Below are 10,652 nucleotides of genomic sequence, written 5' to 3' on the forward strand. Positions count from 1 at the left end.
ATCCTTCAGGTGGTTCAGCACTAACCTCTCGAAAGATTTCATGGCCACAGATGTCAGTGCAACAGGTCTATAGTCATTCAGACCTGTGATGGCGGGCTTCTTGGCCACTGGAACGATGGTGGAGCTCTTGAAGCACGCGGGCACCTCACACAGCTCCAGGGAACGATTGAAGATCCTTGCAAAGGTGGGCGCCAGCTGCTCAGCGCAGACTTTCAAGCAGGAAGGTGACACGCCGTCTGGGCCCAGTGCCTTCCTGATCTTTTGTCTCCGGAACATCTGGCGCACTTCCTCCTTGCGAATCTGGAGTGCGGGCGCGGCCTCTGCAAGAGAGAGAGTCGGTGACCACGGTGATGGAGGTGTGGACAGAGCAGCTGTGGGGGGAGGTGAGTATGTGGATTGTGCTGCAGGAGGTCCCGTTGTGTGGGAGGACCGATCAAACCTGCAGTAGAACCTGTTTAGCTGGTTAGCGAGCCTTGGGCTCTCCACAGGACGGGGGGTTCGTTTCTTGAAGCCCGTGATGCTCTGCAGGCCTTTCCACACTGTTGAGGGATTAGGATTGGCAGAGAGGTGTCTCTCCAGGCTCTCCCCGTAACACCTCCTGGCTTTCCTGACCTCTCGGTTCAGTGTGTTTCTGGTCTGCTTGAACAGGTCCCGGTCGCCGCTCCTGTAGGCCTCCTCCTTGACTTTGCGCAGCCTCCTAAGGTTCGGTGTAAACCAAGGTTTGTCGTTGTTGTACGTGCAGAAGGTCTTAGTCTGCACACACAGATCCTCACAAAAACTGATGTATGATGTGACAGTGTCAGTGAGTTCATGCAAGTCTGAATTTGCAGCTTCAAAAACTCTCCAATCGGTGCAGTCAAAGCAGGCTTGGAGGTTCTGCCTTGACTCCACTGTCCACTTCCTGACAGTCCTCACCACAGGCTTAGAAGTTTTTAGTTTCTGTCTGTAGGCAGGGATCAGATGAACTAGACAGTGGTCCGAGAGTCCTAAAGCTGCACGAGCCACAGAGTGGTATGCATCCATAATTACGGTGTAGCAGTGGTCCAGTGTCTGTGCCCCTCTGGTGGGACACGTTATGTGCTGTCTGTATCTGGGGAGTTCGTGTGCGTATATATATATATATATATATATATATACACTACCGTTCAAAAGTTTGGGGTCACCCAAACAATTTTGTGTTTTCCATGAAAAGTCACACTTATTCACCACCAAACGTTGTGAAATGAATAGAAAATAGAGTCAAGATATTGACAAGGTTAGAAATAATGATTTGTATTTGAAATAAGAGTTTTTTTTTCCATCAAACTTTGCTTTTGTCAAAGAATCCTCCATTTGCAGCAATTACGGCATTGCAGACCTTTGGCATTCTAGCTGTTAATTTGTTGAGGTAATCTGGAGAAATTGCACCCCACGCTTCCAGAACCAGCTCCAACAAGTTGGATTGGTTGGATGGGCACTTATTGCGTACCATACGGTCAAGCTGCTCCCACAACAGCTCAATGGGGTTCAGATCTGGTGACTGCGCTGGCCACTCCATTACCGATAGAATACCAGCTGCCTGCTTCTGCTCTAAATAGTTCTCGCACAATTTGGATGTGTGTTTGGGGTTATTGTCCTGTTGTAGGATGAAATTGGCTCCAATCAAGTGCTGTCCACTGGGTATGGCATGGCGTTGCAAAATGGAGTGATAGCCTTCCTTATTCAGAATCTCTTTTACCCTGTACAAATCTCCCACCTTACCAGCACCAAAGCAACCCCAGACCATCACATTACCTCCTCCATGCTTAACAGATGGCGTCAGGCATTCTTCCAGCATCTTTTCATTTGTTCTGCGTCTCACAAACGTTCTTCTTTGTGATCCAAACACCTCAAACTTGGATTCATCCGTCCACAACACTTTTTTCCAGTCTTCCTCTGTCCAATGTCTGTGTTCTTTTGCCCATCTTAATCTTTTTCTTTTTTTGGCCAGTCTCAGATATGGCTTTTTCTTTGCCACTCTGCCCTGAAGCCCAGAATCCTGCAGCCGCCTCTCCACTGTAGATGTTGACACTGGTGTTTTGCGGGTACTATTTAATGAAGATGCCAGTTGGGGACCTGTGAGGCGTCTGTTTCTCAAACTAGAGACTCTAATGTACTTATCTTCTTGCTCAGTTGTGCAATGCGGCCTCCCACTTCTTTTTCGACTCTAGTTAGAGCCTGTTTGTGCTGTCCTTTGAAGGGAGTAGTACACACCGTTGTAGGAAATTTTCAACTTCTTAGCAATTTCTCGCTTGATTGGAGCCAATTTCATCCTACAACAGGACAATGACCCCAAACACACTTCCAAATTGTGCGAGAACTATTTAGAGTAGAAGCAGGCAGCTGGTATTCTATCGGTAATGGAGTGGCCAGCGCAGTCACCAGATCTGAACCCCATTGAGCTGTTGTGGGAGCAGCTTGACCGTATGGTACGCAATAAGTGCCCATCCAACCAATCCAACTTGTTGGAGCTGGTTCTGGAAGCGTGGGGTGCAATTTCTCCAGATTACCTCAACAAATTAACAGCTAGAATGCCAAAGGTCTGCAATGCCGTAATTGCTGCAAATGGAGGATTCTTTGACGAAAGCAAAGTTTGATGTGAAAAAAAAAAATCTTATTTCAAATACAAATCATTATTTCTAACCTTGTCAATATCTTGACTTTCTATTCATTTCACAATGTTTGGTGGTGAATATGTGTGACTTTTCATGGAAAACACAAAATTGTTTGGGTGACCCCAAACTTTTGAACGGTAGTGTGTGTATATATATATATATATATATATATATATATATATAATATATGCCACTAATTTCTCTTTCTCTCCCAATGCTTTTGTAGGCACGAGCAACTCTTGAGCGAGAGTACAACAGTTTGCTGGCCATTGGTACCGACAGAAGGATGGAAGAGGTGATGGACATATCATGTTTGAAGCATGATGAAAGAAGCCAACTTTTCCCCTCTTGAAATCTTCTATGTTCTAGGATGAGGACAAGAACTTCCGGCGAGCTCCCTCATGGCGAAAGAAGTTCATGCCCAAAGACATGAGGGGGATGCCTTTGGGTGCGGTGCGTCAGACACTCTGCCTGCCAACTTCAGAGTGACCAGCAACGCATCATCTCCCTCCACCCAGCCAAATAGGAGCCCAATGGACGGTACGTTAAAGTTGTCAATGCATGCGTTTGAGCTTGAAATATCTTGTTAGTGTGCCATGATAAGCTTTGAGAATGTCTAACTTTGAACTCTTCTTGAATGGCTTGTCTGCTGTGCGCAGTATGTGATGCTGTGACTAACGGCATGTCTTTGCATGTGATTTTTGCCAATATGCACACACAGGAAGTCAGTCTATACAGAGGCTGGACACTGCTACTGTCAGGACCTACTCTTGTTAACATAAAACTCACACAACGGTAAGATCTCAAAATGCAGGCATCTCAAGAAGCAGACCTCTTTGCAAGCAGAGCGTAGCTTTGTTGACCTTTTCAGTTTTAGTGATGCACTTTCACACCTTTTCTTCTTTTTGTTTCTCTCCCATCCAACCCTGTCCTCTGTCCTGCTTCCTTCCACCTATGTGTCTGCTCATCTCCCTTTTCCCCCTCATCTCACTTTATCCTCATTATTTCTATAGGTAACCGCTGGTCAGAAGATGAAGGGGAATTCCCTGCTTTCAAGACCAGGATGATGAACTAACAGATTTTTACTAAAAATATGGCACAGTATCACAGAGAAAGATCTCTCACCAATCTCAGTGTCCCTAGAGGAAACTGTGTAGAGGTCCATATTTCTTATATTAATGTAAACCAATGGGACATTTATATGATTTTAGAACATAATGTAATCGTTTTGCCTCAATCCCTTTCAACTTTTTACATTTCTTCACTGTGCTCATCAGCTCTCAGATGTACGTATGTAACTGGATGTTTCAAATGTCTGGAGTTTGTATATTTCTACCAACAGAAGTTTCATCTAATCTTTTTATAATCTTCATTTGACCAGATGTATGTTTTTTCCTTGTTGATTTGAAATATAATCAATAGTTAAGTGACTTGGGATATAATTTAATTCTATATCGTTACCCCCTCTTTTAACTGTTAAAAGGTTTCTTGCTTATTATGTTTGACAATGTAAATGCAGCTGTTATGTAGGTCAATGTGTGTGTGAATATCAAACTGCTGGAGACCATTTTGCAAACTGCTCTCAACACTGTGACCATCACCATTCAAATAACTGCTGCAGGTGATGTTGAGAACACTTATCACGTGTAATCCAGGACCTCTCAACGAACGCACACACGCTCTCTCACACACGCTCTCACACACACACACACACACACACACACACACACACACACACACACACACACACACACACACACACACACACACACACACACACACACACACACACACACACACACACACACACACACACACACACACACACACACACACACACACACACACACACACACATACACATACACACACACACACACGCGCGCGCGCACACACACGCACGCACACACCAAATGTTTTAAATTCAAGAAAATAAAGCCATACATCAGTTACAGTAAAATAAAGCAAGGGCCACTTTAAATGCGAGTGAAAGTTAAATGCAATGTTCTTTGTGTTTCACCTTGCATGCAAGGACTCTCCCTTTCCCGTCCCTGCCAACTTTGCCTGTCCTTTAACCCCTCAACTATGGACAGACCTATCTGCACAGGAGGGGGTTTAACATACAGAAGAACTGAAAAGACTATATGCCTGAGCGGACCAATTTCACTGAAGCCTCTGTTAATCCCTACTGCAAGCAGACAGGCTCAAACTAGTAATGGGAAAATGAAGCGTAACATTGCTTCTTAAACCAGTTGTATTATTTGTAACTGCTCTAGATGGCACTGTTGGTGTGAAGAAACGGGGTCAGTGTACTTTCAGCCCAGTGTCGAACAGAAAGTGCCATCTATGGGGCTTAACACAACTGGTTCACAAACGGTCTTGAAGCGTCGTTTTCCCATCACTAGTTTGAATCTTAAAAAAACACTTTTTACAAAGACGTTATATGAAGCCTTTTTGTTTATTGATTAGACCGTCTTCTGCGTTCTTATTTATTACTCATTTTTGTTCTCTTCACTATCATAGCTTAAGCTGTAGTTTTTTTTCTCCTATAGGTCTTGTCTGCTTTCACAACAATGGTTTCACATTAATCTCCATGACAAATTGAAAGAAACCAGCTTTCTTTAACACTTAGTGTAGTCTCTCAATTCCAAATTCTGTTTTCATTTTTGTAATTTCTCTCATGCCCTGTGGAAATCATGTTGCTATTATTAGTCCTGTTATTTGAATTGTCTGATGATGTAACAATGTACAGTCTGAGTACTTATAAACTATTTTTATCACAGTATTATTTATTGCTTACTTTCAATAAAATACTGAAACAGATTTTCTTTTTCAGATAGACTTTTTCATCGTCGCTGCCTGGCTTTCGATGTCCGTTATTGAGGTGAGAATATTTGAAATCGTTGCTGAGGATGCGTGTTAATGCGACAAACGCTTTATAATGATTCAGTTTCTCGCTGTTTGATGAGCCTGACGGACGCACACCCACGCACAATGAGATGCATGAGAAACGGCCTTGGTTACCATCACATTTGAAGCGATGAATACGAAGTTAAATTTTATGACTCGGTGTATAAGTCGAGGTCGATTTTTTTTGGTAGATTTTGGATCGAAAAAGGTCGACCAATACACCGGCAAATACGGTAATTTGAAACTTGTATTTCATCTTGGCATTGAAATGAGCAAAAACTTAAGGGTTTATCTGTAAGACCTTAGCCCCAACCCCCTCTCTTGAGAAAACAGTGGGGGTTACATTTTGTTTATCGAGTAGAACACCGTAGTATTTTAAGTCTCACAACCAAGTTTCATTCTTCCTTGGTCCATGCAATGCTCTGTGACAAATGGCCCTTCTATTGAACGAAGTGCAATCAACACAAACCTTTTCATACTATATACTACAATAAACATGGCTATACGACACAAAGCAATGCACACCTATTTTAATAAAATGTGCTTTTAATAACTATGTCACTCATTTAAAACTTGGGGGAGACAACAAGTCATGTGTTAAAATGTAATTGTCCGGGGCATTTTTGGAGGACTTGCAATGGGAAATAGCAACCAGGTGCCTGTAACTCAGTGGTTCCCAAAGTGGGCGGTGGAAAGATCTGGGGGGGCGGTGAGGACGAAGGGGGCGGTAGGGGGCGGCAGTCCGAAGTCAGAAGTTGAAGGGGGTGGTAGGGGGGCGGCAGTCCGAAGTCAGAAGTTTGAACGTTTGTTTGACGACACATGTGCAGTAGGACGAGTCAGTCGACGGGGGGGGGGGGTGGACGGACGACGATTTGTACACAACATGTGCGGTAGGACGAGTCAGTCGACGGGGGGGGGGGGGGGGGGCGCTAGGAATTCACTGGGGAGCCAAGGGGGCGCTAGTCTGAAAAAGTTACAGTGTAACTGATTGTTGATCAATTGCTGAACATGATCAGTATAGATTAAAATGTCAAGAAGACACCAACAGTTATGTTGGTAGTGTTGAGATGAAACAAATGAGCTATAAAGAGCAGTTGATGTAAATCATTTCTTCAGTTAATTATCAAATCGGCAACCGGAATGAGTTTTTTTCCCCGAACACAGCAAATACCTGACTACATATATTTTAGCTGAGTTAAAAAAAGACAATATCTAAACTTACCGTAATTTCTGGACTATAAGTCGTGGTTTTTTTCATAGTTTGGGTGGGGGGGCGACTTATACTCAGGAGCGACTTATATAGGTTTTTTTTTCATAAATTTTTACTTGATCATTAAGACATCACTTAAAAGTATAGTTGACCACTTCCCATGTTATTTTTAGTATAGTTGATCACTTAACATGCTTTTATATATTTATCTTGAACATATTCAAAACATAACAAATAGAGAAAACATCAAATAAATCAATTGACACTTTAAAGCACCAAGTCCACTGTCTGTTTGCTCCTCTTATATTTATTATTATTATTTAATATTATTTGTTTATTTATCATTTATTCAACACTCTTATTTATTCATTGTTCATGCCTTCTTGGGTTTTTTTGTGTTGCTTGTATGCATATGTGTACTATCTCACCGAGGGATAGTGGGAACGTAATTTCAATCTCTTTGTGTGTCTTGGTATATGAAAAAGAAAATCGACGCTTTAAATTTCACCGTTGGCCGTGACTCATCAACTGGGTGGGCTTAAGAAAAATGGCACCAAAAAGAAAGTCATATTTTGCAAGTTACAAATAAAATATGTTAATAAAATAAAATTGTAAAATATGCAGCTGAAAACAGTAATCGAGCAGCAGAAAGAAAGTTTGGAGAACCGTGATGTACCAATGGATTACTATTTCAAGTGACGTCAGTGGCACCGCGCGGCGCGACCCACGTAAGGACTACCGGCATCATTAGCGGTGATCATTTCTAAGTGACACGGAGGACAGAGTTTAAAGAAATTAAGGATTTGGAGTGACATAGAAGGTTTGAAAAACTATTACGGCTATTACGCACGCCCGGTCCTACTCTACTGAGTCGGGGGCCGGCGCTCGGCCGAGTGGCTGTCCGCGAACGGTGCATGGGGCTCGGACCTGGCCATTACGCACGCCCGGTCCTATGCCATGGAGCTCTCGTGTCTGGAAGTCCACGCTGCCACACGCTTGGAAGTTTGTTTTGTGGAATAAAGAGCCGTTTACCAAACCCACGTCTATCCTTGTACTTTGTTAACGCTACAATATAGTTATATACTAGATCTGTGCAATAAAGACGAGGCTAACGTCAGGGCGCACGCGCGGCGATGTTGACAAAGGACGAGGAATTTGATCAATGGATTTAATGAATTTAAAGTGCACGGATGGTTTGATAATATTATTGCTTATATTATAGTTATTTGAAATATAGTTTATCTATCGTTATATGAGCCTGTGGAATATTTTTGTCAGGCAGGGAACAAGGCGGAGGACTCGGGTGCAGAGTCGTTCTTTTCTCTGATTTATTCCAGCACACACACTGATCAAAAGTACAACTCAAGACGCCTCTTGCGAGGGAAACACGTGGCAAAAAGTTCAAACAAAAGCGTCGCACTCGGGCGAGACAAAAAGGCTATGGGGATCAAGACATTAACAAAAAGCGTCGCTCTGTGGCGAGACAAAAAGGCTATGGGGATCAAGGCACTAACAAAAAAGCGTCGCTCTGTGGCGAGACAAAAAGGAGGAATCTTACTGGGAGCTCGGACGTCAAAGAATCGCTGGTGGTCGGGACGAGGCAAGACACACTGGCACAAGACAAGGGGAAGACACGGACTAAATACACACAAAAGGGCTGGGGCGCAGGTGCTGACAATTAGCGCCAATCACGCAGGTGCCACAATCGGGATCGGGGAATGCAAGACAACCGAACACAGAGGAAGGAAACACGAACTGAAACGGAAGGGATGACAAAAATAAAACAGGAAGTAAAGTTACGACACCGACGAGACAGAAAACCGGAAAAATAAACGTGACTGCATGACAATTTTGAAGTGCAAGCGCCCTCAGCCGCGCGCAGCCATTGTTGACAAAGAACGATCGATGGATTTAATGAATTGGAGTGACACCGATGGTTTTATAAACATGTTATTTATGTAATAGTTGTCCTAAATCACTCTATATCAGGGGTCACCAACCTTTCTTAAACCGAGAGCTACTTCCTGGGTACTGATTAAGGCAAAGGGCTACCAGTTTGACACACACTTCTGAAATAGCCAATTTGCTCAATTTAGCTTTCACTTTGTGTTATCATTGTCATTTTCAGTTCTCATGTAAGTGTGATTTTAACAAGAACAGCAAAAATACAGTCAAATCTCGGTTTTCGACCACAATCCGTTCCAGAAGGCAGTTCGAGAAGCAAATCGGTCGAATTCCGAATCTATTTTTCCCTTTACAAATAATAGAAAAAAATTTAGTCCGTTCCAAGACTAAAAGAACCCCCCCCCCTTTTTTTTTTTTTAAACATTTTTTTCATTTGCGCATTTTTGCCCGATCGCACAACTGCAGCGCACCGCCGAACGCGCAACCGTAGCGCTGCGCTGGTCGCATTATTGTGACAGAGCCGTCGCTGAAATTTAGAAAATATTCTTAAAGTCCTGATGTACTTTCCAAAATTTAAGTGGACCTCAGTGCGCGGGGAGCTTTATTTGGTCCGATCGCGCAACCGCAGCGCGCCGGGCGCTCAGTGTCGCATTGCTTTAAGAGCGTCTTTGTGTTTTAGGATGGCTTTACTGCTCCCACTTGCTTTCTTTGGAGGCATGATTAGGGGTTAATACAATCCTCAAAGTAACGAAAATACCATAACCACAGATTCAGTCGGCATCCGGGCCGCGCGGTCGGGTTTTCTCGGGTCCTCCCGGCTCATCTAGTGAGGTTCGACCTATGAATTTTGTTCAACAACCGAAGCAAAAAATCTCGAATTTTTTATTCAAATTCCGACTTGTTCGAGAACCGGGACGTTCAGAAACCGAGGTTTGACTGTAAAATAAATAGATGCAGCTCACTGACAAGTGCCGCTATTTGAGCTAATTTTAGAACAGTCCTGCGGGCGACTCATGCGGTCCTCACGGGCTACCTGGTGCCCGCGGGCACCGTGTTGGTGACCCCTGCTCTATATGTTACGTCAGGCTCGTTCTCAGCTCCTCATTTGTGTTTCTCACGTTAGCATACCTATCGTTTAGCCTGTTGCTATCGTATCGAATGATCGATGGATTTAATGGAGTGACACCGATGGTTTTATAAACATGTTATTCATGTAATAGTTGTCCTTAATCACTCTATATGTTACATCAGGCCCGTTCTCAGCTCTTTGTTTGTGTTTGTCACGTTAGTATACCTATCGTTTAGCCTGTTGTTGCTATCGTTTAGCCTGTTGTTGCTCGTTCATGACTGTTTTTGGTGTGGGATTTTGTCGAATAAATTGCCCCCCAAAATGCGACTTATACTCCGGAGCGACTTATATATGTTTTTTTTTCACTTTTTGGGGCATTTTATGGCTGGTGCGACTTATACTCCGGAGCGATTTATAGTCCGGAAAATACGGTAGTTTAAATGACCCCACAGATAGATTAAAGATAGATTAGCTTGTTAGCTGCTACAATCAGATTTTTGAAAATTAGAAGCAATATATGCATTACAACTGCCATTGCCAAGATATGTTTCAGCTCCAATCAGAACCACTTTGTTTTCCTTCTGCACCATGCAATCAGGGCTGGCATTTAGCATAGGCAAATCTGGCGTCGCCTGGGGCATCAACTGCTGGAGAGGGCGCCAAATTGTTGTTTAAAAAAAAACGCTTGCTATTGACACACATTTTTGATTAGATGCATCACGATTCGAACATGGATGAATCAGAATCGATCAATAAATGTCCAGTTTTATGATTTAAATAATATCCAATATTTGTGTACGCTTGATTGTGTGAACATGACCTCACAAAGCACACAAACGCTTCATGTTAGCAACTGAGAACTCCTCACATGGTTGACGTGAATAGTGATATTAAAAAAAAAAGGGAAAAGCACACTGAAACAAAA

The 10,652-nt window shown here is 43.1% G+C and overlaps 1 long non-coding RNA gene across 1 annotated transcript; it reads left to right on the forward strand.

Annotated features, from left to right (window-relative positions):
- Positions 1 to 2,787: 2,787 nt before the first annotated feature.
- Positions 2,788 to 3,422, forward strand: LOC148400149 (uncharacterized). The gene is made up of 3 exons (XR_015857773.1): positions 2,788 to 2,928; positions 3,003 to 3,173; positions 3,355 to 3,422. It is a non-coding gene; the product is annotated as an uncharacterized LOC148400149 (long non-coding RNA).
- The last annotated feature ends 7,230 nt before the right edge of the window (positions 3,423 to 10,652 follow it).

The sequence above is a fragment of the Syngnathus floridae genome, chromosome 3 (assembly GCF_059516105.1).
Source record: "Syngnathus floridae isolate MCC-2025c chromosome 3, RoL_Sflo_1.0, whole genome shotgun sequence".
Classification (NCBI taxonomy): domain Eukaryota; kingdom Metazoa; phylum Chordata; class Actinopteri; order Syngnathiformes; family Syngnathidae; genus Syngnathus; species Syngnathus floridae.